Raw genomic sequence first — 27221 nt, forward strand, 5'->3', positions numbered from 1 at the left:
ATCACAGGAGTGAGATCCACTGTGTTTACCGTCCTGGGACTGTGCAGGCCTGTGCTCCGAGGGGTTGGGAATTCCTGGGGCCCCTGTTGGAACACTGCCTCCTCAGAAAGCTCAGTTAAGATGCTTGGGAGGACTGCCCTGGTGGCACAGTGGTTAAGAATCCGCCTGCCAACGCAGGGGACGTGGGTTCGAGCCCTGGTCTGGGAAGATCCCACATGCTGTGGAGCAACTAAGCCCGTGCGCCACAACTACTGAGCCTGCACACCTGGAGCCCGTGCTCCGCAACAAGAGAAGCCACCGCAATGAGAAGCCCGCGCACTGCAACCAAGAGCCCGCTCGCTGCAACTAGAGAAAGCCCGCGTGCAGCAATGAAGACCCAACACAGCCAAAAATAAATAAATTTATTTCTAAAAAATGAAACTACATTAAAAAAAAAAGATGCTTGGGAAATGCCAAATTTACCTCCGTAATACTTTCAATTTACCCTTATCGTGCTTCACTTTGAGATGCTGAAGACCATGTTTTATGGACTTTCTTCCTTCTTAACCTTACTGTGTTTCTAAGGGAAAGAGAAGCAGTCTGTCCTCCACGTAAAGAATGTCTCTGCCGTCAGTGGGGCTTAGGGTTTGATGTTTGTGATTTTCATTCATTGATCTGTGTTCTTTTAGCCAGTCACTCCAAGGCCAGTGGTGGCCAGATGAGGATGGAGTCAAGTGGTCAGAGTCTTGCTGTTAACATAGAAACCAGACTGACCCAGGCTACAGGCCTAACCCAGGTTAGGAACTTGACAAGCGAGACCCCAGAGAGGGCTGTGAACTTGAGGAGCGAGGCCATAGGGAGCCACCCTGAGTTCATAACCAGAGGAGGGACTTCCCAGAATCACTGTTTTTGGCAGATTAACCTGGACACTGTACATATGGTTAGAGGAGGAAAGCCAGAAGCAGAAACCAGCCAGGAAGGCAGAAATGAGTGCTCATTTATCTTTGGTGAGGGAGAGTTAGAAATTTATTGTGTTTCTTGAATTGCATTAGTAGTCGTAGCGCTAGTAAAATAAACGAGTGGAGAAAGTTAAACAAGATGCAAGAGACAATCAGCCTGCCTTTTACAACCTGTGATCACCTGAGTGGCATTCGGTTACTTTTAGTGGAGGCCGCGTGTGCGTGGTTTTTAGTCTGGACGTCAGGTAATCATCAATTTGTTATAGAACTTGCAGTTGGGTTTATGAGTATTGTTTTATGTGCGTACATTTTTTGATCGCCTAAAAGAACGTTGCTAACCACAAGCGCATGGGGTAAAACAGATACCCAGTGTGTATGTTTCACAGTTATGTTCGCTGCCTCTGAAAACCATACTTCTCTCTTGTTTCAGTCACCGACTTAGTCACATACTCGTGGTTTTCTTGGAGTCATTGTTCAAAGGGAGCTTGGCTTTTACTTCCTACTTTCTCCACTGTTTGACTGAAGATTATTTTTAAGATTAAAAAACAAACAGAAGTCATCTCAGAGCCTGGGAACCGGACATTAAACGTATCTGTTTTCGCGTGTGCTTAAAGTGGTTTTGCAAATACTCAGTGTGGCATTCTCACTACATAGTTGGCTGATAAAACTATAAATAAACTAAAACTATATAGCTTTGCGACCATGGGAAGGATAACATTTAGCTTGATCTTTTGTGACCAAACAAAGTTCTGATGTAAGGCACCTCACTACAGTGGAAAGAGGTCGCAGAAACCTGTGCTTAGCAGTGGAATGGGAGATGTTGAGATGCTGATGGTTTTTAGGCAAACCTAGGTAGTGAATCATTCATTCATTCAATAAATATTTGTGGATAAGTGCTCTGAGCCAGGCAGGATTCTTTTACAGGCTGGGGTTATAGCAGTAAACAAGAACAGGCAAAACGTTCTGTCCTGGTGAGGCTTATATTTCAGTGAGATGAAGCAGAAATGTGGACGTGTATAAGGTATTTGTTATTTCAAATGGTAAAAAGCACTATAGGGGAAAATAAAGCGGGGGGGTATATATGCGTGTTGTGGGAGTGAGGGGCAGCATTTTAGAGGCGTGGCTGGCAGAGTTCTGAGGTGCCCCCTGTGTTGGGTGGGTAGGGCTAATAGCGTCTGGTGAGGGTGATGGATAGCACTGCTGTGATTACCAGGTTACCTCGCGTAAGACTCCGTCTCAGCAGACTGGAGTGGAGATTCTCCTGCTGGCCTTGGAGAAGGGAGCTGTGAGCTGCCCCTAGAAGAGGAGGGTGGCACCCTCACTCACAGCCAGCAGGAAAACTGGGGCCTCAGTGCTCCAGCCTTAAGGGGCTGAATTCTGCTAACCACCATGGGAACCTGAAGGAGGCCCCTGAGCTTCTTAGAGGAAGGCCGTCCAGACCACACCGTGATGGCAGCCTTGTGAGACCTGAGCCTAGGTTGGAGCCAGCCAAGCCATGCCCGGGCCTTGACAGAGACTGCGATAGTAAGCGAGTGGGGTGCTTGTTACACAGCAACAGAAACTAATGCAGATGGGGGGCCAGGGAGGGCCTCACTAGGAGCAGAGAGACACATGGAGACCTTGAGGTGCTGTTGGACATACCAGTCTGGAGGTCGGGAGAGAAGATGGGCTGGAGATGGATGTGTGGGAGCCGGGAACACATATATGGGATATAGAGCCACGTGGTCCCAAGAACAGTGATTGCAGAGAGGCAGGAAAAGGGGTTCAGACCTGGGCCTTGGTGCTCCAGGAAGATGTTTTCAGTTATCGTGTCTCAGTGACTTATGCCTTATTCTAAGCTTTTGTTTGATATTTGGCCTGACTTACAATATTTTTCTCTCCCTCTCTGGAACTTCAGCTCAGTTTAAAGTTTTTTCTGTTTGGTTTCAATGTACAGTATTAGATACGAGACCCTGGCAGGTGGGGCAGTGAGGCTGGGTGTGAAAGTCCTCCTGCCATGTCCTGATAGGAAGATTCTAGCTTCAGCCAGGAGCAGTGTACACCCAGATCCCTTCCTCCTGAAGGCAAAGGGATGTGTACATCTCAAGTCTCCTTCAAACCCAGCTGACGAGAACAAGCAGATCGTTTCTGTAATTTGCCCTGGTCCTCAACTGCATGACTGAAGAATCAGTAGCGATCGCTGTGGTTTTCCAAAACGGGATTTGCAGAAGACCCATTGCTAGCTGGGTTTAGTTGCTGTATTTCTTTAGACACAATGGAACAAATAAATAAAGAAGAGGAGGGTATACTCTGGGGATTTAGTAAATAGGAAAAGATGGAGACTGTGAAGATCAGAGCAGTTGAGAGGAGTCTGTGGACTGTTTTGTAACCTGCATTTACCGAGATATTTGTAGCTGGAGGCCTGTCGGACTTGACGGTGGGAGTGTCCCTCAAAAGCGAAAGACCTCTACACGTGGATGCATCTGTTTGTATATAAACAATAGCTTTAGTTGGTAGTTTTCTTTTTCAGACTGGTTACATGTTTATTCATATATCTTAAAAATTAACAATTATTTCACAGCACCTTCTCAGTCCTTTGTTTTTTTGTTTGTTTTTCCTCTATTTTCTACACCATATTATCAGATGGGCCATTGAATCTTGGACTGAATTGCTACCTTCTCAAAGTAGTACTTTTTTAAAACGACTCCCACGGATGGTGATATACAATCTGAGATCATTATTCATACCCTCTCTTGTTCCAGAAAGGACTCAGACGGCAAACTTTGAGAGTTTGGGTTTTGAGTAGTTTGCCTTCCATAGTGAGGATGCCAGCCCAGGGAAGCCCCTGTCACCCGGGAGAGTGAGCATTTTAGCACGTGCCCCGCGGTTTACCATGGTAGGACTCCAGCAGGGCCGTGCCTCTACCTGCCGGGAGCCTTTGCTGACCCCTGGTGGCAGGTGCACTGCCGAGGGTCTTGCGTTAGCCCACGTCATTTGAATAGGCTCATTCTTCTCCCAGTTCTCTACTTGAGCTTTTTTGTCTCTTTTTTCCCACTGGGGGTTATGTTCCTTTTTGGCATTTAAATAGTCACCATTCCTGATCTAAAGATTACATTGTAGTTAATTGTCCTTAGACCCGTGGACACAAATTCTTTTGTGTCATCTGAGGACACGTCATGCTCTTCCCTACTCCTCCGTGTTTTGTGTGTCTCTCAAAGCCTGGCATTTCCAGTGCCCTTTGGGAGCTGAGGGATTCAGTTGTGCTCTTAAGTGACAGCAGTGGCTTTTTCTTTTTCAGGTGCCTTGGGCCTATTGGGATCCAGCCCGAGTCAGATGAAGCCTTCCCTTGTGAGTAGAACCCTTTGTTTGCCATCTCGAATCATACCCAGGACACGCTGTTTCCAGCTGTGATCAGCATGAACACCCATTACTGTGCTGTGTGGACTTTCAAACCTTGTAAATTAGTAACATCCAGAGACTCAAGAAGCATTTGCCGCATCTAACATTATACAGCGGGATACAAGGGGTTGCTTTCTATAGTTCTTTTTTGCTCTGAAGTATCAGTTTCCAGTACACATTAGAGACCAGATTCCACACTATTTTAGTCTAGCCTTGATCAGAGGCTGGCAAAGATGGCCCATGGGCCAAATCCGTCCAGCTGTTGGTGTTTTGTAAATAAAGTTTTATTGGGACACAGTCATGCTCCTGCATTGAAGTGTTGACTGCGGCTGGTTTCAAGCTGTAGTGGGTGAGGTGAGGACTGTGTGGCCTGCAGAGCCTCAAATATTCACACTCCGGCCCTTACAAAAAAAAATTGCCAAGCTCTGGTCTAAAATATATAACTTTTTTTTAAACTGAAAATTTTCAGTCACAAAATAATTTTGGAATAATGGATGTCTCTAGCTTTTTAAAGTTCTCAGGACAAGGCTGTCTGAAAAATAGCCAGTGGTTTAAAATAAATGAAATTTAATTTGTCATGTGTTTTAGTACCATTTCAATTTCTACAGGTTACCAAAACTTATTTAACATAAGAAGCATAATGTGTGGAAATGTAAAATAAAAACATCAGGTCACACTAAAAGAGAACACTGACATTTCTGTGTGAACCTAAGTATCAGATTACATTTTCACTGGGCTTGATCACATTTAAAACTAAAATCTTTGGGAAGGCAAAATTCACACGTCTCCCGAGGGCTCCCTTATAAACTGCCCAAGACGATATGTTTATAGCTTACACTGAAGGCTGAGTTTGCTTTGACTAAAATCAAATGAGAGCTTCTTTTGCATAGATTCCTGTGTGTATGCATGTCTGTGAAGGTTTCGGTGCTTTTCTGATGGGTTAATTAAATTTTCACACTGATGCGTAGTTTATTTGAACTGCCGTGGCATTTTCCAGCTTGTGGTTGTTAATGTGGGTTCCAGTATGATGAGGACAGACCCCTCTCTCCCAGTGCTCTTTTCATCCCCATCCCCGGTGCATTTGCAGGGTGTTGTCACTGAACCTGGACCCTGAGAGAATGTGCTTTCCAGGGCTGTCTAGTGCTTTGGGGGCCAAGGCGGAGCAAAAGCCAGAGTGAAGAGGCCTGTGTTTTCAGTGGGAAGGGTCAGCCTTTCTTTTCCACCCGGGCCACTAAGTGAGGGCAACAGAGGGGTTGGGTTAAATGCTGCAAAATCTAATTACCTCTTGATTTATAGCCACGTACACACCATGGTTGAGGGCCGAGTTCACCACCTTGAAAACACACTCTGACGGTTGTGGGCTGCCAGGAGGGCTCTGCTCTCCTCTGTTGGCCCCTCGGTTGGTCATGGCTCTTCTCAGTGAGAGCGCCGGCCAGCTCGCAGGTCCCCTGCCATGGGCCCACCAGTGAGGCTGAGGAAAGGCTCGGCCTGCTGGTAGAGCACCTGAGAGGGGCTGGGGGTGCCCGCGCACACACATGTACATATACACACATACATATGGACACATACGCACAATATACATACACATGTGCATACATACTTACACACATATACACACATGCACATGTATATACACATGCACGCATGCTTACACACATGCACACACATACACAATATACATGCACCCATACTTATATACATATACACATGTGCGCGCACACACATACATATACGCATACATAATACACAATACACACATGCACACACATACATCCATGCACACATACACAATACAAACATACACTCACATAATCACATACACGCATACACACATACACATACGTATGCACACATATCCACAGACACATAAATCCATACACATATACACACACACATACACGCATGCACACACATGCATATACACACATGCACATATACAGGCATACGTGTACACATGTGCACACAGACATATACACACGCACATGCACGAGGCACATTTAGGTAGCTAAGTGCACCATCTGGGGCAAGGCTGCTCTCCTCTGCTTCCCGACGCTGGGGGATTAGCGTGTAGGAGCAGAACTGGAGGCTCTGCCCTGTTCACTGTGCTGCTTTTCTGTCCTGCTGCGCATCACGCTGGAGGGTCCAGATTCTTCAAAACTGTTTTAGTCGAGATCCCCCCACCTTCTGACCCCGGCTCCCTCGCTATCACCGGAAGGGTGAATGCCTGGAAGCTCAGAAATAAGAGTGCGGCTTCCTGGTCAAAGGCGGGCGTTGGACTGACCGCCAGCCCCACCCGCATCCCACCACCCACCCGAGGAGCCTCCAGAAGGTTCCCGACCTCTCAGCCAGTTTGCTCCACTGAAAAGTGGTGACAGTGGTATCTGCTTCCTGGAACCGTCGCAAGGATTAAATGATTAATGGGCTTTAGTTCAGGGCCAGGCTCATAGGAAGTGTTCAAGGAAGGTAAGCTGTTCTGGGTCCTCAGAGGGGCTGCCAGGCTGTGTGACTCTGGGGACGGCTTGCCCCACGGGGACAGGTATTTTATTCCCGATGTGCTTTAGAGCTGTCTGCAAGGGGCTTTATGATTATTGTTTACATTCTCTGCAGACAGGGCGCCTCCTCAGCAGCTGCAGGGGCCCAGCTCCCACCCCCCCTCCTTTTTATGAAGCTATGAAATAGCTATTGGTACAACCATTTTTATTTAAGAAGAAACTGTCTTAAGGAAATTAAATAATTTAACCTCAATTCATGTAACTCGTGAAAAAGCAGGATATTCAAACTCAAGACTGTTATTAAAATCTCCTTTGGCCTGAAGATGTTTAGTTGTGAGTTTCTTTTATGAGTGATATACAAGTCAGTCTGGGGGAAAGAAAGGCCACTGTATAATTATATTCATATAAAATATATACTGATATCTTCTGGAAAACTGCTTTCTGACAAACATGAAACAAACAAAAGAAAAATTGGTCAAAGCTGACCTCCCTTACCAAAAATTGGTCAAAGCTGAAGAGGTAAAAATAACTTAAAAGAAAGGTGTTTTAAGTGGATGTTAACAGCGGTTCATGGTTTAAAATGAACTGAGGGCCTATGAATCAAAAAACAATATTCTAAGGTTCTGATAAAGCAATAACATAAGGTACAATATGACATTCAAATGAGTAAACTTTACCTGTTGTTTAAAATCACGTAGAATTAGAATTGAGTTATCCTTTTCTTTTCTACGTATACACAGCATACTACCTATAAATAAGAGATTGAAAGGTTCAGAAGAATTTGAGATATAAATAATTTCATTAGGATGTCAAATCAGTAATACAACCTTCTTCAAAACTTTGTAGCAAGACTATATTGGTATTACTGTTTTTTAATACGATGTGGGTTTTTTTTTTTGAGGTAAAGTTTACAGATCTTAGACGCACAGTTTGGTAAGTTCTAACGAACGCACGCACTTATGTAACCACCCTAATAAAGACGTGGAACATTCCTAGCACCCCAGCCAATTCTCTCTTGCCACTTTCTAGTCAGATCCCCCTTTTCCACCCAGGGAAAAATGATTATTCTATCACCATAAATTAGTCTTCTGTGTTTTTAAATTTATATGGATGGAATCATGCAGTGAATACCCTTTGTACTGGTTCCTTTCTTCCCAAACCATGTCTTCGAGATTCATCGTGTCTTTGAGATTCATCCTCGTCGTATCAGTAGCTGAGTAATACTTATTTCATTATGTACGTGTACTGCAATTTGTTTATTCTTCTGTTATTGGGCATTTGGATCGTTTCCAGTTGGGCATTTTGAATAAAAGTTGCCATGAACATTGTTGAATGAGTCTTTTTATAGATATACGTTTTCCTCTACCTTGGATAATACCCCTTAGTGGAATTGCCAGATAACGGGGTCAATGTTTGATTAACTCAGACTTCCTTGTTAGCAGTGTGTGAGAGTCCATTTGTTCCATATTCTTGCTAACGTTTGCTATTGTCTCTTTAGTGATTTAAGTGGCTATGGAATAGTGTATTATTGTGGGTTTAATTTGTATTTCCCTCATGACGAATGACGTTGACTCTCTTTACATATACTCACAGGTCTTTTGTGTATCTTCCTTTGCAAAGTGTTCGTTCGACTTTTTGCCCTTTTTTAGAGTTGGATTGTATGTCCTTTTGTTATTGATTAGTCACTCTTCATTTTTTCTGGCTAAAAGTTCTTTTTCATATCTATGTATAAGATATATTTTCTCTCAGTTAGTGGTTTGTCTTTTCATTTTCTTCACAGTGTCTTGATGAGCAGAAGTTGAAAATTTTTTTAAAGACCATTTTGTCAGTTTTTTCTTTTACAGTTAGTGTTTTTGTGACTCTAGGGAATTTTTACCTACTCCAAGGTTGCAAAAATATTCTCCTCTGTTTTTTTTTTCTAGAAGCATTGTAGTTTTAGTTTTTAACTTTTAGGTCTCTGATCTATCTCAGGTTGATATTTTAGGTGTGAGGTAGGGATCAAAGTTTCCTATTTTTTCCAAATGGGTATCCATTTGTTCATCATCATTTGTTGAAAGGGCTTTTCATCCTTCATTGAATTGTCTGGGCTCCTTTGTGAAAAGTCAGCTTTAAGTCTGTGGATCTGTTTCTGAGCTCTCTCTCCCTTCTGCCTCGTTGATCTCACTTGTTTATCCTTATTAAACCACAGTGTTGGAATTTCAGTGTCTTCATGGAACAGCTCCCCGTCCTTTTCTGGGAGGACAATCCTTTCTTATCCGTGGGAACTCAGGGGAACCACCGTCTGGATTCCTCACTGTGGCACACATTTCCCCAAAATGCAGAACATCGCTAATGGATGACTCTGACAGGAGTTTTGCAGGTGAACTGAGTTTTGCAGTTGGATGACTTCAGTTTGTTCATATATGAAAAATTTGGTGTCATACAGTCCATTTCACCGCAATTTAGGTCAGAGAGTCATGCTGAAAAGAAACATGTATGGAGGCATGAGTGAGCACAGACTACAGAACAGCCTCCAAACTAGTAAATCAAAAAGGACCATAGGTTAATTGAAATTCCAGTTAATTTCACACAACAAAGACTCACCAGTGTTTAAAATGTCAGTGCTTTAAGATTGCTTTCTCTTGGTTGCCAACAGAGGGGGTTTTTTGTTTCATCCTTCCAAAAAGTACACAGCATCAGCGTCTTTGGGGAAGACAGAAATTGTTATTTTTCAAAAAAGAAAACAAATAATAGCAAAAATTCTGTATAAGTTCCATTGCTGAAAATGAGGCCATTTTAAGGAAAGTTGTAATTACAAATCAAAAAAGACGTTTTTTCACTCTCCTTCCTCCCCTGGCCTGTCCCAGGCTTGGGCTTGGGGCAAGAGGCCCTTGCTTCATCTCTGCAGGACCCTGGCTCTCACCGAGAGCATCTCCAGGGGTTGGAGTATTTACTCTCATCAGTGGAACCACCCATCACTACCGTTGGAGAAGCAATCAGATTTTCTATTTACTTCAGCCAGGGAAGCCAGGATCCACTCTTCTATGTGGATGAGCTGTGCCCATTGTAGACAAAATAAAATTAACTAAGAACCACCCACTTCTCCCCCATCCCCACTCTCAGGATAACCTGGTGAGGTACCACCTTTCTAAAGCCTGGTACTGACTTACATCACATATTCAAATTATTTTTGTTCTTAAACAACGCTAAAAACAAATGGGAAGATTATGCTTACACCTTTGGAGGAAGATGATTAAAACTTCAAAAGCTTCTTCACTCTATAAAAGGTGCAAAATACCATCAAGACGTCAGGTGGGCAGTTTCCGTCGCTGCCCTGCCGACTCCTGCAGTGCCTTTACAGTAACCTGTCAGGTCCTTTATGCCATTTATTCCCATGGCAGCACATCTCTGGGATATTCGTTTAAAAGCCTCCTATATAATTTAGTACAAAAAATCCCACTTGTTTAGGCTTGACTCAGACTTTATGATGAAAAACCTTCATCATGTGCGCTTCCATGTAAGAGGAATTTCAACTCTCCTCTTCATTAGGAGACCTGCCTGCAGTGGAATTAAAATAGCTTCGCCCTGAATGGGAACACTGACTTGGCAATGATCAGGAGGAAGTCATTCAAGAGGAATGTAATCAAATACTTGAAATTTAAATTAGCTTGTAATCTGACTTTGAAAATAAAGTAAAAGACAAGCCCAAGAAAGTTTCCTTTAAGGTGAATTAATGTCCTTCAAATCACTTCCAGTTTCAAAGCTAATAATGTACACACGATAAAAGGAATATGCAGTGAAGCTTATCTTTTCTATGTGCTTGTTCTCCCTGATACACTGATACTGGGCTTAGGAAAGGTGCCCTACATAGAGAGAACCCACGTCTGCAGAAATAACTTGCAAACTACACCAGAGATTTACAAACTGTTTCAGTGCCGTTTAGAGGGACAGCTTTTTTCTTTATTGTGTCCATAAAGCATACATTGTTAACCCAAGAAGGAACCTTAAATAAGTGACACAGATTTTCTTCTTTATTTAGAAACTATTCAGATGTTCATAGTTTCAAAGGATTCTTTCTCTTCAGTAAGTTCTTCCTCATTCTTGAAGGACACGGTATTTTTTCTGTTCAAATCACTGAGTGGTAAACTTTCCAGGAGAATAACATTTGTTAAGTGAAAAAACTTCCCTAATCATTGTCCCTGCCTTGAACAGGATTACATAATGAAAAATTGTCTCTTTGCTGTAAAAGAAAACGTAGAAAAGGATCTCTACATATGAAAACAGAAACAGGAGAAATCTAGGGAATCCAGATTCAGAAAACCGTTTATGAACAACTTAACATTCAAGAAAGCAACTGGGGGGCTTCCCTGGTGGTGCAGTGGTTGAGAGTCCGCCTGCCGATGCAGGGGACACGGGTTCGTGCCCTGGTACGGGAAGATCCCACATGCCGCGGGGCGGCTGGGCCCGTGAGCCATGGCCACTGAGCCTGCGCGTCCAGAGCCTGTGCTCAGCAACGGGAGAGGCCACAACAGTGAGAGGCCCGCGTACTGGAAAAAAAAAAAAAAAAAGCAACTGGCGGGGTGATTATTTTCAGTAAGAAAAAAAAAATTCTTGGCTTTTGGCTTTACAGGTAATTAGACACTTAACGGTATAAATAGAACAGAGCTCAGTTTGCTTCAAGGCAAATTTCTGTTAAATAAATCCCATTTGCACATTATTTTCTATTGTAGAACTTTAAAAATTGGTCCCTAGATATAATAAAATTACCTTTAAAATATACACATATAAATGGAAATATCTTTCTAACAAAACCTTGGAACCATTATCTGTTAATGATACTGAGCTATGGTTCACAAGACTTTTCAAACTGTGAAAGCAAAAACAGAGTCAGTCTAGGCAGACACACTGAAAGGGGATTGCTTTGCTTTACCTTATTTTAAACTCGATTCCTACTGGAGTGGGTAACAGTCCATAAGCTTCCGAAACTTGCCAAGGTTCCAGTCAGTCTTCAGTGACGCTAATGTTTCTAACTTTTTATCCAAAGAAATTATTTTCCTTTCTTTCTCCATCACTTAAACTTACTGGTGTCTTTCCAGGCGTTTGAACCTGGACATATCTTTTAAGTGCCTAAGAGCGCCTTTAGATAGAAGGAGAGAATTACCCAAATAACTCAGGGAAGGAATGTCTGGGCTGTAACAGTAATTTCCAGGGAGGACTTGCTGTAGTGTCCGCAGAGGCCCTAATGCCGAATCATCAGCAGCAGACTGCCTGACAATCCAGGCTGATCTTTAGGTTCCCACCCTGACGGTTTGAGTTCTGGCTGGGGTCGATTAGTTCATCAAAATTGTGTTTGCTAAGGCTGCTGCTTACTAGCTGGTTAGAAAAGCTGAGCTGCATCCTGTAGACTAGCTGGAGGCCAGAGCCGATGACCAGGGAAGGCAGCAGGAACCTCCAAGTCTGAGACTTCAGAGGGGCCACTCATTAAAAACTTGCCACCCCTAGTTTTTTCTTTTCCTTGGGTGGGAGTGGGAAAAATATCAAGTTTTAATTAAAAATTTATGTTCGGCGTGAGTAGCACAGTAGAAAAATGAAACAATTTGGACGAGTTGACCATGCAAAGATAAAAACTATTCACATTGTGACATTTGCCCCTAGACTTTTTCTCCGTATATAGTCACAGAGATATGTGCGTGTATACACAGAGAGGTAATTTTAACAAAAATAGAATCATAATATACATCGATTTGACTCTCACTTAATATTCAGCTATATTTCCATTTAATAAATATTCTATAGTATCACTTGAATAGCTGCATACTGTTGCATTCATTTTATTTATACGCCATCATGTATGTAGTAGCTATTGTTGAATAAGATTTTTGTTTCTTTTTTTGGTTCTTTTCTTTTGGTTCTATAAAGGATACTGTGATAAATTCCTTACTTGTATTTTTTTTTGGCACATGTCCTTAATCATTTCTAATTTTTAGCACATGATCCCAGCTGTTTCCTGGGGATGATTTTCCCTAAGTGAGTGGCCAGGGGAAAGGTATACATATTTGTAAAATTTTCAAGAAGGTTTTCCAAATTGTCCCAGAAAAGAAGTCACGCTTATATAAGTTTCAGAATTTCTGAAACTGTTATTTCAGAAGATGTTATTAACAAACTCTTAACAGTATAGCATTTCCCATCTGGGTTGTGCTCAGGGCATGCATGATAGTTATTTATTTTTATTATCTAGTTCTTTTTCTACAGAGGGTCAGTTTTTCTAATTACATTAAAATCATTTGGCCTGGATGTTTTAATTTTGCCATCAGCCAAGTGGAGAGAACTTAGATAACGTTTACAAAATGCTGAGTGCTCCCTAAATGCTTTCTATATATATTAACTCATTTAATTACACATCATCGTCATACTCATGTTACAGATGAGAAAATTCAAGCATGAGGAAGTTAAGTAATCTACCCAAGGTTACCAGCTGGAAAGTGGCTAGATTGGGATAAAAAATAATGGGATAGAAGGTGAGAGGTATATGATGATATTGTCCTAGCAACGTAATTCTCTCAAGGAGTGTCCTGCAGACTGTAACCTCCGAAGTTCTGATATGACATTTTTCAAGACAGCTATTCTTTGGCCTCTACTGACTTGAAAAGTTTCATAAGGACCCCAGATGAATTTCATACCAGATCGTGTTCTGTAGTTACATATTTGTTTGGATAAGAGCCTAATCTTTCAAAATTAGTATGTTAAAACATAATTATGAACATTCATGCCATGCATACTTGAAGTTCTTCCATGAAGTTTTTACTTAAAGTAGCAGCATGCGTTACCCATGCAAGATGATATGCCTTGATTTTGGACCATACATGTAGAAGAGTTATATTCCAGAACTGGTACTGATGCTTTACAGAGCTTTTTAGAAGTGTAGGAAACTGCATTTAACTGAAATGTGTAGGCATTCCACTTCAGAAGACAGAGCTGAAATTTAGGACATTAATCCACTTATTATAATTTAAGGTTTTGTAGGAATTATGCGATGGTCAGTAGAGATAGTCTAATCCTGGTCCTTTTGGTAGTACAGAGATTACCCATGAGGTAAACACTTTCACGACCTAGAAGATGCCTGACAGCATTCAGAAGACATGGTACGGTTTGAGAACAGAAGAGAAGCTAATAAGCGCAGGAGAACTTCTGCCACCTAATTCATAGCTCTTATTATGTAATGATATCTAAATATTATTATTATATCTAATTATTAGATTATAATAATTATATATCAGATTACTTAATAATATTTAATAATGTTTAATTCTATACCCATGAGTTATAATAATTCATTTTTTGTGTGTTGGAACAAACATGGTTTTAGTGAAAAGACGAGCAAAATAGGAAGGAATTGAGTCTGGAGTCCTGAGCAAACCTGTAACTGCCCTGGGCTCGTTTCCTCATCTCTAAAATGAGAAAAACTGTAAGAACACCTCCCTGACAGCGCTTAGGAGAGACTCAAAGCAAAAGTGAATGTGAAATTTCCTTGTCAGTTTGAAAACTTGGTTCAGATCATTGGTGTTGTTTTATTTGCCTCCTTCCCTGGTTTGGAGGGTCCATGTCCGCCTCCTAGCACAGCATCTGACAGATGATAGGAGCTAAATAAATACGAGTTAAGCATCATTATGACGAGATGCAGGAAGAGCCGAGATACCAAGGAACCCCATTTGAGAACCGAGTAAGTTCCAGGCCCCAGCGGAAGAGGAATAGGAACTTCTCAGCTCCGGGTGTTGCCCGGTGGCTGGCAGCCTTCTCGGTGCTTTCCACGTGAGTTCATGTCTAATCACCACAGGAACCTTGGGGAGACGTTCTGCTGGTCGGTTTACTTGCTGGGTGAGGACAGTGCGACACCCATGAGGCTCAGTAACTTGACTGCAGTCACAGCGCCCGTGAGTGTTGGGGCTGGATGCCCCAGTCTGCTTCCGAGTGTGTCTAACTGCAGGGCTGCCCACCTCCGGACCCGCCTTCTCAGCACTTTGAGGCCAAGGCCGTTCTACTTATCTTCATGTTTCAGTGCCCCGCAAAAAACAGCACCAATGTTTGCCGAATAAATTCAGGAAATCCTTTCTGTTTTACATAATTTTTTTTTCTTTTTGGCCAAGAGCCTTTACACACCACATTGAATAACATTCATATCAAGATGGCCCCATTTTCTGTGAAAAGTCTGAGGTGAAGATATAAAAGAGTCAGTTTTTATAGTTTGTGGAACGAAATCCATATGCTTCTGTGTGCATATATAGAAGATGACGTCAGTAAGTTTCCGAAAACAAAGATGCGGTCTCTGCTCTTCCCGCTGTGAGGCTCCAGGACCGTCCCCAGTTGGGTCTCGACCTGACTTCCAACCTTCTGTCTTGCTGTGTGTCCCCAGGCCCGCGTCTCTGAGGCCTCAGCTTTGTCGTTGGCCAAGCGGGGTGGTGAACACAGCGGAACTGTAAGGACAGAATTCCAAAGACAAAGCCTGCCAGGAAGGCCTGAGACAGCATTTCAGTGTTGTCCTAGTGTGGTGGCTCTTTTTCTGAAGCCCATCCCCCTCCGGCAGGCTCCCAGGTGTTTAACCGTCTCCCTCACTGGTGAGCTGTGTTCGGGGAGGGGCCACATCCCAACCCATGAGCACGTCATAGGTGCTCAATATGTATTTCTTGAATTAATGAAGCCGTGTCCCCTTAGTATTTTAGGTTCTCCCCCCGCCCTGCCCCGGGCAGCCTGTGTGAAATATACGTGTTTTCACACCTAGTGCAGAGAAGGGTAAGTGAGGGTGGGACTTGGAAGATAACTAGAAAGAACGGGAGCTGGAGGATACATCCTTCCTATTGAGGATACAGTCAACGCGCAGCTTTCCAGAGGCTCGGACCAAACCCTTTCCTCGCCCCGAGTCTGCTGTTTGCGGCTGTGCCTCTACCTTCCCTCTGGGTCCCCTGGCTCCATCCGCCTCTCCGGGACTCCATAGCTCTCCTGGTCACACCCACCCTCCAGCCAAAAGCATCCTTCAACTGCAGACCCGACTCTCACCCCAACTTGTATCCTGTCGCAGCACTTTGCCTCCCATCGTAATTACCCCTGTGTTGATGTATCACTTACTGTTTATCCCTCATTAGAATGGAAGCTCCACTGAGAATCCGGGGCCCCTGCCAACTCCCTGCAGGGTCCCCAATGTCCAGCACGGTCCTTACACAGAGTAGGTGCCCCAAACTCTTCACTGAGTTTTGATTTTTCAGAATCAAGGCAGAGTTGACTGAAGTTCAAAGACAAAAGCCCTCATTCCAGAGGTTAAAAAAAAAAAAAAAATCTAGGCTCCCCCGGCAGAGGGGCAATAAGAACGATTAGCAATTAACTGTTACTCAGTTTCAAACTAATATAGGGGCTCTCAACTTGAGACCTAAGAAAGGATCAGTTGCTTCTTTCTCTTACAAAGTGTCTGTTTAAATGTCTTGTACAAAACAGGAACGAGACAAGTTAATCAAACAGCTTTTTTTTTTTTTGCGGTGCGCGGGCCTCTCACTCCTGTGGCCTCTCCCGTTGCGGAGCACAGGCTCCGGACGCGCAGGCTCAGCGGCCATGGCTCACGGGCCCAGCCGCTCCGCGGCATGTGGGATCCTCCCGGACCGGGGCACAAACCCGTGTCCCCAGCATCGGCAGGCGGACTCCCAACCACTGCGCCACCAGGGAAGCCCTCAAACAGCTCTTTAAAAGTGCCCCCTTTTTGAGCCAGCAGTCTGTTACATGAAGAAGAAGAGCTGTTAGCGTTTCCCAGATGAATGCCTGCGAGTGGTACCAGGCTGTATCCTGGCAGCCTCCAGGGAGCGCTGCCTTAGGCCGAATCACTGAAGCCAATTCCTCTTGAAGCTTTAGCTCCTGATAATGGCGATGGTGGTTTGATAATCCACATGGACACTGCTTCAAGGTAGCACATGTGAGGGTCATTTTAGGAAGTTTGTCTCTATCATATTTTCTCACAGTTGGTGTCTGTGTCTACATTTCTACACACGTTTTCACTCTTGGATGTATAGACCATGAGTTTCTGTGCTTTCCCCTGACGTTTATGGGCCATGCTGTTCCTTTCCTTAGTTTATTTCCCATCCAGTTTGTGGTACCCAAAGATGGAAGGATGAAGGATGCCGGTTAGTCAGTATTTTTTTCCACAGCTACTAATTAACCCCTGAGAGTATTTGGTTCCTCAGAGCAAATCGTAATGGCTGTTGAGCATGTCAGCTTTTTGTAAAGGTTTTCAGAGAAAAACCAAAGCACAGCATAACTACAGAAATGAAAAGTTTGCGTGTTATCATTGGATTGGAACTTGACTGGTGGAACATATACCGATTTGGGGAAATTACAGAAAATAAGTTTAACAGATTTGATTAATATCATTGGAGGACTGTTAATTTTGTAGAACCTATTGAAGAAATGTCTTGAAGGGAAAACAAATAAATAAATAGATACGGGGACAAAAGTTGCATTTGACTAGCTGACCTCTCTCCTCTCCCCTTTTCACATAAATGCGTCATTTTAAATTTAATCCACCTCCTCATTACAGACTTGCCCCAATTTATATTCCATCGAAAACACTTTCTCAAATGTATAATGGCATTTAATCTATATTGCAAATCATGAACGAAATGCAATTTTAAACCCCAATGTCCTGCAAGTTCCTTTTGAGATTGGTTCCTATAGAATAAACTGAAATTAGTGACTAACGCATATCCAGAAAGAAGTAGGTGAAATAATGTTTGTGACTACAGTGAATACCAATAATGGTTCTGCATGATGAATCAAGTCTGCTCCTGGCTTGTCACCATTAATTACTTCGAAATGATATTTCTGACAAAGCTGTACACTGGAGAAGTTTAGATGCTTCTTTTTTGAGTAGCCTGATACCAGAAAAGAAGGGAGACACTATGGTATTGTGAAAACATTGCTGCTATTAATAATAGCTTAATTTAGAACTCACTCTGTGCCAGGCCCTGCGCTGAGCGCTGAGTGCGCATCGCTTCTGGCAGTGATGCTGCAAGGTGCCTCCCGCTATTGCCTCTGACACTCAGAGACATCCAGTCTCTTGCCCCAAGTCACCCAGGAGGGAGTAGCTGATCCAGGATATTGGAATGCATGGTTTTCTCCTGTGCCTCCTGCAAGATTCAGCTTCTAGAGCTCTTGTTACCATTAAATTGTGCCGTGGGCAGAGTTCCTTAATTTTTCCTTTACAATGACTTCGATATTCCTTTTCCATCTCTTGTACCTCTGAATTATTATTCATCAGTGTAGCCAAGGTGATGATTTTTGACACCTTGATTGGTACATTTCCATGATGGGTGGAAATTAGTACATTTCCACGATGGATATTTCAAACTATATTGAGAGACTAATTAGCCCTTTAGGACAAATAAGTGGCAAATTGCTAATCAGGGTGAATAAAGTGAAGTCTCAGATTTTATAGCACCACCACTAATACCTTCCTACTATTGACTTTATGATTTATTCTTCAGTGCTGGAATCTGTGAAGTTTTTTTTTTTTTTAATTTATTTTAGGTAAGTATAGTTGATTTACAATGTTGTATTAATTTCTACTGTACAGCAAAGTGATTCAGTTAAACATATATATGAATATATATAACTGAATATATATTCAGTTAAACATATATATATACATATATATATACATATATATATATATATAGTTTTTCATATTCTTTGGAACCTGTTAAGTTTAAGGAAACTGGCTATACCATACATTGATTTAACCACTCTTTGTTTCTCCAGATCGGAAGAAAAACAAGAATGCACTTTAAAAACCACTTCTAGTTTATAAGGTGACACATTAATCCTCAAAATGACAAGAAATCAGGATGATTCTGTCTGCGGGGTTTCATTTATTAAAATTTAATTTGCTCCCGTGCTCTGCTCCAATCGCTCTGTGCTAGCAAACTAGCTATAATTAGATTAGCAGCCTGCTAAACGCTGCTGACAGCCGGAGCCTCAGAGAGCATGTGCCGGATTCCGCCCGAGCCGCTCCTCATTGGCTGCCAGCCTAGCTGCTCGCCGGTTTGATAGGTTTCCACAGTACTCTTTATGCTGCATTGGAGACACAGATACAGAGATACTCTGCTGCGTTCTGCCCACTGTGGAGGTGCTTAGCTGGTAGCATTACAGGAGGAATCAGGCACCGAGGAGAAGGTGATCGTCTTTGTTGAGGGAGCACGGCAGTCACCGACTGCCGGCTGCCAGAGGAGATCAAGGAAGAAGTTTCAGTTCATGGTAATTACTTTGAGTCTTTATCTCGCCTGAAAAACACGGCCATGCATGAAATGAAGTGTGTGCATCATGTCATCTGTTTAATTTGATCTTGCTTTTGTTAATATCACACGCTCTCCGGCGTTCCATGTAAAATATGTCCTCCCGGAGGAGGCTGGGCTGGTAGACAGCTACCGTCTTCATGTAGGAATCTTGTTTTTACCTGGATTCAAGAGTGCATGTGCTGGGGAGCTCTTCTCATTGGTTCTCTGCTGTTTAGGAAAGCCCGGTGTTGCATCCATTTAGGTGTCTTTGGAGGTGCGTTTCAGTGCCCTGTCGACTTTGTTTGCATGGGGTCCGGACTCTCCTGAATAATGAGCCGTGGAGGAGAGTTCGGAGAAACACACTTTAATTAGGACAGAGCAGCGGGTCTCCTGGTGTCAACGCAGGGTCTCAGCAGAAGTAATGTCCATTGTTTCTTCAGAGATGTGTGCAGCCTTCATTTTGGATGGCTCTCTTTGTTTCCCCTTCTGTAGTTTTCAGGAAGCTTTTTTCATATAGAGGATGTTAGCGTATCCCGCTCTGCCAGAAACACTTCTAGGTGTGTACTCGGCCTGTGCTGAACAGAATTTTTGACTCGGGCTTTGTTTAATAAGGATGTTGTTTAGGGAGTTGAAATCACAGAAGGTGGGATTCTCACCACTTTGACTTATGTTTGACAACATTTTAACATTTCTGTTCATGGTTGCCTGGATGATTTTCCAAATCAAACAGTAAATAATCTTGAATTCTGTGATAAAGATGATACATTCAGAAGGAAAAATATTTAAATGGCTAAGGCTGAGCTTAAATAAATGCAAACAAATGCAGTGCGAGCGTCTGCTTCTCAGCGTACCTTCTCCGTAGAGTTCTGTTTTATTCGGGAAGAGCCCCTTGCCACCATTTAGCCCTCAAACTTCAATACTGATGTCCTCGCTGTATGAGACGGTGGAGACCACAGAAACTTGTGTATTGAGTCACCAGTCACACGGCTGGCTGGCTGCCACCATGCGTCTGGGATCCGTGGAGAGCTCTGCTGGTATCTGAAGGCTGTCAGGAGTTACCTCCTGCTCCTGAAAAGCCAGACATTGCCATTTCAGAATTTGCTTAAAGTAGCTGCTTTGATTTGAAGCTATAATCGGGTTCAAGGGGTTCGTCGTGTTCTTTGATCGAGGAAAACTTCAGAACCCTAACTGTGCTTCCCTCCCCATCCACACCCTCAGCCCCTGCGAATTCCCTCCCTCGTCCATTCCTGGGGTGTACTGTTTCTCCCAAACAACAGTTTGAAGAAAAGAACAAGGAATATTCTGAAAGTTTGTCCTTTACTGTGATAGGGTGTCGCCTGTAATAAGAAAGTTGAGTGTGGTTCATTGTCATCCGGCATCTGGGTTTTGAGATGCTGCGTCTGGTGAAATGGGCACTGGAGGGGTCACCCTGCGGGGGGCACTGACTTCCTCTTTGGACGCCCCGATGATGCAAACCACACCCCCGTCACATTTCACAAGGTTGCGTGGTGAGGGGCGGAGGGCGCAGCTCAGTTCTGGGCTTTGCTCTTCGTCATGTGCCCGGAGCCCTCCTGCCTCTTCATTCTCTGCCTGAGGTGCTCCCTGTGCAGACGTGGAAAATAACCTCCTATCCACAGACGGGCTTAGACCCTCACTTGGGGAAGAATAAACAGATGCAATCCCATCGTTGTCTGTCCCTCTCCCTTTTCTTAATCTCGTGAAACGCTTCCTAAATTACCCTGGTCTTAGAACATTCTAAGAAGTCGGCTGCCTTAAAAGTAAATTATTGGGCTTCCCTGGTGGCGCAGTGGTTGAGAGTCCGCCTGCCGAGGCACGGGACACGGGTTCGTGCTCCGGTCCGGGAAGATCCCACGTGCCGTGGAGCGGCTGGGCCCGTGAGCCATGGCCGCTGAGCCTGCGCGTCCAGAGCCTGTGCTCTGCAGCGGGAGAGGCCACAACAGTGAGAGGCCCGCATACCGCAAAAAAAAAAAAAAAAAAAAAGTAAATTATTGTTCAAACGCAAGCTGTGTGACTCTCCCCTACAAGCATCGTTGTTCAGCTGTGTGTCACGGGAAGCCGTGGGAAGTGGTTCTGGCCGATGCTGACTGTCAGGGTTGGATCTTAAAAGACTTTCTGTGTCTAGAAGGAACTTCTTACAGAGGTAAATATAAATATAACCGTGTGTGAATACTGTGTAGTAATTTACTATGATATCCCGGAGGGCCTTTTAACATACACTAAAGGGGCCTTTTTCTAATAGCACTAAGTAAAATGTTATTTATGTTTTTGCAAAGTAACAAAATCTGCACTTTTATCTTCAGATGAGTCACATCTTAACATTTTTTTTTAACTACACGAATCTTTATGTATTTCTGAGATAAGAAAGTAAAAACAAATGTCTTGGGCACTTAAAATTTTGTTCTCTCTCATCCTTATAATTCCATAACTCTTCATGGATGAGTGACATTTCTGACCAATCAAAAATAGGTCTATTAGCATGAGCTAGAGCATAAAGCGTATACTATTTTAAAATTAAAACACTGTCTGCTATAAGAGATACTTTCTCACTTTTTCTTCTAGGGGCTGATAATGACAGCAGGAAAAATGATAATCAGTTTAAAAAGGAAAAGTCCTTCCACGTAGAATATGATGTGCCACAAAGCAACTGGGCTGCACAGGGCCTGAAAGTTCCAGTAAAAAGGAAGGAGTGGGGGGCAGTCCAGGGCATGCGGTGAAGAGTTGCCAGGTGGCGCCCGCTGGCGGCTCTCTGGCTGGTCCCCTGGCATCTGTGGCATCAAAAGCAGTGAGGGAGGCCTGTCATTCCCAACTGATAAGTATTTCAGGGTCGATCCTCCAGAACCTGCCTGGGTTGGAAAAATGTCTGAGGAGCCGTTAGGCCTCATCTAAGTGTGTCTAGTCTTTCTTTCGTTATTCATTCTGTAATTACGGGCACCTACCATGTGCTAGGTTCTGTGCTAAGCCTTAAAAAAGGAGAGAAGGCGCAGCCCTCTCAGCAGGCAGTGGCAGACTGTGGAGGAGAGGCCGTGAGATAAATAATAATGGGGTGCAGGGAGCAGAGGGAGGCGGCCAGCTTGGGGATCCTGAGGAGGAGTGACCAGGGGTGCGGTGTGAAGACTTCAGGGCAAGGGCAGTAGTGCTTGATCTAGAACGTTTTTGCACCACAAGCACCGCTCTTAGTGTCAAGTAGGAGTCAGCGTGGGCCACAGACCTGGTTCCTCTTTGATAGGGACTTTCAGTCTCCCTGTTGCCGTATGTGTGACCTGTAATAGTAAATGTCATAAACAGGAACTGTCGTGTCTTTTCTTTCTCCTCCCAACCCTCCTCAGAATGCACACTAGATTGCTGCCTGGAAGTTTTGGGGTTTTTTTTTTGGTTTTTTTTTTTTGCGGTACGCAGGCCTCTCACTGTTGTGGCCTCTCCCGTTGCGGAGCACAGGCTCCGGACGCGCAGGCTCAGCGGCCATGGCTCATGGGACCAGCCGCTCCGCGGCATGTGGGATCTTCCCGGACCGGGGCACGAACCCATGTCCCCTGCATCGGCAGGCGGGCTCTCAACCACTGCGCCACCAGGGAAGCCCTGCCTGGAAGTATTTTTATTGCAATAGATTTATATCACGTGGGATTCGAAAAAAATTTTTAAATGCATCCAGTAATTTAAAGATGCATCTTAAAGGCATCACAAAACACCTTCCTCACTGTTGTACTCTTAAGTAATTTAGGGATTGCTTTTAGAACTGCTTGCATTGCCAGGAGTTATCATTTGCGATGGGATGCCGGTTGACTGTTTTATTTATTTAATTAGCTCTTTTATTTATTTCAGTCATTTATTTTGTATGTGCTCATTAAAGACAAGCTTGTAAATTCTGGGCTTGGAATATAACACTTGCATTTGACCTTCCTATGATTAAGGCCTTCTGCTCTCCTTATACATTTGATGGAATTTAGACAGATTTTCAATCTTGCCAGATTTGGAGGGGAAGTCCCCCTTAAGGGTCACACACTTGCGTTAGCTCTTGCCGCCAGGAAAATGTCTACATGGAACCAGGCCCTGCATTTCCGATACTTTGGGGCCTGCAGTCAGAACACCCTCCAGATGCTCTAGTGTTCTGCCCTGTCAGGCTTGCACACCGACGTTTGCACAGCCCATCAGAAGAGCAGCCTCTGTCTTTCCCTCTGTCCTTACCCCGCCCTCCTCGCTGAGCTGGAAGTATTCTCCGTCAGAGCTGCTCGCAGAGCCGGCAGCCAACCCTGCTGGCTTCCCATCCCTGGCTGTTCCTTCCCAGCTGCCTTTTCTGCCCCCCTTTTAAACAGATGTTCTCCAAGGTTCTGCCCTCCGTTAGCCCCCCTGTTGCCTGCATTCCATCGGTTGGTTCATCCATGGCCACAGACTCAGCCGCCTTCCTGCGTGTCCGCAGGGCCCCCGCTTCAGCCACATCGGCCTCCTTGCTCCCCCTGCTCGGGGCCCCGGCTGCCCCCTTGCTCGGAGGGTGCTTCCCCCAGTAGACCCCAGGCTTGTTCCCTCAGTGCTTTCGGGATTATGCTCAAGTGTCCCCAACTGCCATTGCAGTGGGACCGTCTAAGACAGTATCTGTTGTTATTTAGTCTCCCCTCTCTGGAGGTCAGAGACTTGGTCTTAACCCCCAGAGCCTAGAATAGAACTTGGTCCATAGGAAGTGCCCAGTCAGTCCTGGAGAGTGAATGAATGAATGAATGAATGGCTACAGGCGTGGCAGGCTGCAGTGCTGTGAAGGGTGCCCCTGTGGCAGTCAGGAGCTCTGCCCCAGCCAGCTGGGTGGTCTGTGCTGAGCCCTCGCCCTGAGTGGGCTCTGTGTAGTGGACTGAAGTGGGGTTTGTCCCAGGTGGGCTCTAAGGCCCTTTGAGACTCTGACAGCCTGTCACTCCCTGCACACACGCGGACTCCCGTGTGTAGAGCAGCAGTTCTGAGGATGAGATGACGCCCTGTCAGCCTTCGTTTGTATGACCTCCCACAACTTGGTGTTGACATTCTTCTATCTTTATACTTGCTATCTGCGGTTAAATGTCTCCTTCAAAAACTAGTCAAGGTGAACAAAACACTTAGCTTCTAGCTGAAATGTGTATGTAAAAACTAACACAGTTTGGTTTACCTCCGTGTTCATTATCTGTTTTTTAAATTTATTGACCAATTTTTAAAAGAATTTTCATTTTCTGTTGTTGTAAATATTTAATAGCCTGCCTATTTTTGTCAAGTAAAAAAGCAATGGCGATCTTTTCTTTTCTCTGTTTTTAGATATTTCGCGCAGCAGAGAGTACTTTAAGAGAGGGAGGATTCCCTGTGACTTCTGCCAGCAATCCGTAAAATACTCAGTCCTCTTTCAAGTAAGTGTGTTGCTTTGCTTTGATCCATTCTGAGCAGAAGGTATTGATTCTCTCTGAAAACCTCTGTCATATTACACTAAGACAAAGAGGCTGAGGTTTCAGATATTTTGCTATCTGGCAAAAAAAAGAGGAGTCCCACCTTTGAGGGCCTGCAGGGCCAAACTAACAGTGACGATGATTTCCTTCCCCAGGGGTTTCCGTGTTATGTTGCCTGCATGTCTCCCAGCAGTTCTGGTCTTTTAAGGGCTGTATAATATTTACTCGTAATCTCCCTGGTATCTAGAAAACAGCATGGATTCGAAAACAGTATCCAAAAAATGAACGATTTTACACTCCAGTGCGAAGTCCACTGTCTGTGCTTGGGGAGTGAGGTGGTGTTTTCTGGCAGCCCTAATGCTGTGGGGACAACAGCAAATGCCTGGGAGCCTGGGGCACAGAGATGTTTGCAGGATGGCCTCCCTAGGGAGGTCCTGTCAGGAGGGCAGAACCTAGATGTCAGCCAGGGGACAGACCAAGAGAGTGGGGCAGGTGTTGAAGGACAGTCAGCAGATGTGGGAGTGTGTGTGTCCGTAAAGGACGTTGCTGGGTGCTTTGTCCCACGTCCACGCCACCGGATTCCTTCCTGATGGCGAGCCTGGAGACATCCTTTAGCCAGACCCATCTTCCCATGAAGGAGCTGAGGAAGTAGATGAGCGGTGGTCAAGGTCCAGATGGTTCCTCCCCTTTGACAGAGGGGCTGAGAGCTCAGTGTCAGCAAATGAGGAAGTTGAGAATGTTTAGGAAATGGACAGACAGCTAGCTCTCCAGTTAACTCACGTGTGCAAGGGCCTGACACGTGGTAAAGAGCAGCCCTTGTGAGGTCACCAAATCTTAGCCTCGGCGCCCATGTTCCCGAGTGACCACGTGCTTTGGTTTGATTGGCAGCTATCCTCGAGCCTCTCTTCCAGCATCCATATGTAACGTACCATTACCTGGATAGCACGCCGGGCATTTTATAGCTGTTTGTCGTTCCGTCATGCAGAACTTTGTTGGGTAGACGGTGTGGGTCTCCTGGAATCCTAGCATCTAACTTAGGCTGACAAATAAGAATCAGCCTCTACCAGGTGGAATTCTGCCATCTGTGGAAAGAGGGATTGAAGAAAAAGCCAACAGCACGTATCAGCGAGACACGCTGAAATCCGTCAGTCTTCTCACCGTGTTCCCTTACCACAGATATAAGAAGTCCTGATATGAAAGCCTTGGGCTCCTCTTGGCTGGAGGGAACTCAGCATCTCCCATCCCCAGCCCCCAGCTCGTAGAATTGCACCTCCACACAGGTGGGCTTAATGGGGGTCTTCTCCACCAGGGCCTGTCTTCCCCACTCTGCTCGTTCTAGGAGCCCACCCATCTCGATTTGCCCACAAGTGAGAGGTTTTCTGGAACGTGGGACTTCCAAGTGCTAAAAGCAGGACAAGTCCCCAGCAATCAGGGGCCTCTTGTTCCCTCTCGGGATGCCCTGCGCCCCTCCTCCCGCCCAGCTGGCTCCTGCTAGCAGGTGAATTGGCAGCCCTAGTGGCCAGGAAAGAACTGCAGTGTTGAGTAGACCTGGGTGTATACCCAGCTCCGCTGCGTCCTAACCCTGCCAGTGGACTTCACCTCTAAGCCTCAGTTTCCCACGTGCCAAGTAAGAATACCAACACGCTCCTAGGGGTTTGGGCAAGGTCACATGACACAGCCACAGCACGTGCCGGGGAGAGGGTAGGCCTGGAGAAGCGGGGGCCCCTCCTTCCTTCCTCCCTCCCGGATCAGATAGTGGGTTACCTTCACAGGCATAATCGTCCTGAGCTTTGTCAATATTATTATTTGGCCACAGGCCCTGCGTCAGGAAGATTAGAAAGGATTCAGCCCTGTCACTCATTAACACAGTGTCACCTGGGTTACGTAGACTCTAAATCGGGGCTCCTGTGTCTGATTCCCAAGTAATGCCAGGTCTCTGTGCTGGTTACTTTAAATCGTTTTTATACCAGTTTCCCCTAAAGAAGATAGAAACAAACAAAAAGGTGCTCTAAAGATGGTTGTGAAAAGCATAGCTTTTGTCTTGTTATCCAAACGTTTTCCATTGTTTTAGGCTATTTTCACATTTAAAGTTCTTTAAAACTTGTTCTTTTCTGAGTTTATAAATGACAGATAAGTCGCCTTATAAAGGATATGTATTATTAATCACCATCAACATTTTTCACCACTCCTCAATACGTGTATTTAAGGTTATTATGTTTTAAAAGTATAAGATGGGCCTTTTTTAAAAAGTGACCCCTTCTAGGGGACTAAAAGAGGAAATACAGGCACAAAACGACCTCGTAATGCGCTTTGAACCAGACTTTGGAGTTGTTTCAACCTAGAACCTCAGTCGTCCTATGTAATGTACATGTAAGTCACCTTTCAAGGGACACACAACCACCAACCTCTGTGCATTATTCAGGTGATTGCAGTTTCAGGAAGTAAGTTACAATGTTTCCCTTGTTTTTAGTTGCTCATTATCTTCATCAAACTGAAATAATTGATAAAGTCAGTTTCTCCCGGAAAGTTGCCATTTTCAAAACTTCTCTGGGATGGAGTTTTGTTCTTTTAGAGTGTGAGCGCTGGGAACGTGAGATTGCTGGGATCAAAAGCAGCCTTGCAGTCTTGTTTGTGTGTTAAATGGTCCTGACCAAGCCCACCTGCTAGCTTGCCACAAACACCTTTTCTCCATCTCAGTGTTTCCTGAAGCTG

The 27221-nt window shown here is 44.4% G+C and overlaps 1 protein-coding gene across 7 annotated transcripts in view; it reads left to right on the forward strand.

The window, feature by feature from the left end:
* The window catches only part of FAM110B (family with sequence similarity 110 member B), a 129346-nt gene that overhangs the window by 48601 nt on the left and 53524 nt on the right, over positions 1-27221 (forward strand). For 4 of the 7 annotated variants that reach the window (XR_009536457.1, XM_060128063.1, XM_060128065.1 and 1 more), the window contains exons 3-4: positions 4216-4265; positions 24385-24473. The gene's annotated coding sequence lies outside the window, so the exon portion shown is untranslated. Of the gene's footprint in view, positions 1-1063; positions 1184-4215; positions 4266-18580; positions 19076-24384; positions 24474-27221 lie in introns of those variants that run through there. The other 3 variants (XM_060128067.1, XM_060128064.1, XM_060128068.1) reach the window with 3 other exon arrangements.

Source organism: Lagenorhynchus albirostris, chromosome 17 (assembly GCF_949774975.1).
Source record: "Lagenorhynchus albirostris chromosome 17, mLagAlb1.1, whole genome shotgun sequence".
NCBI lineage: Eukaryota > Metazoa > Chordata > Mammalia > Artiodactyla > Delphinidae > Lagenorhynchus > Lagenorhynchus albirostris.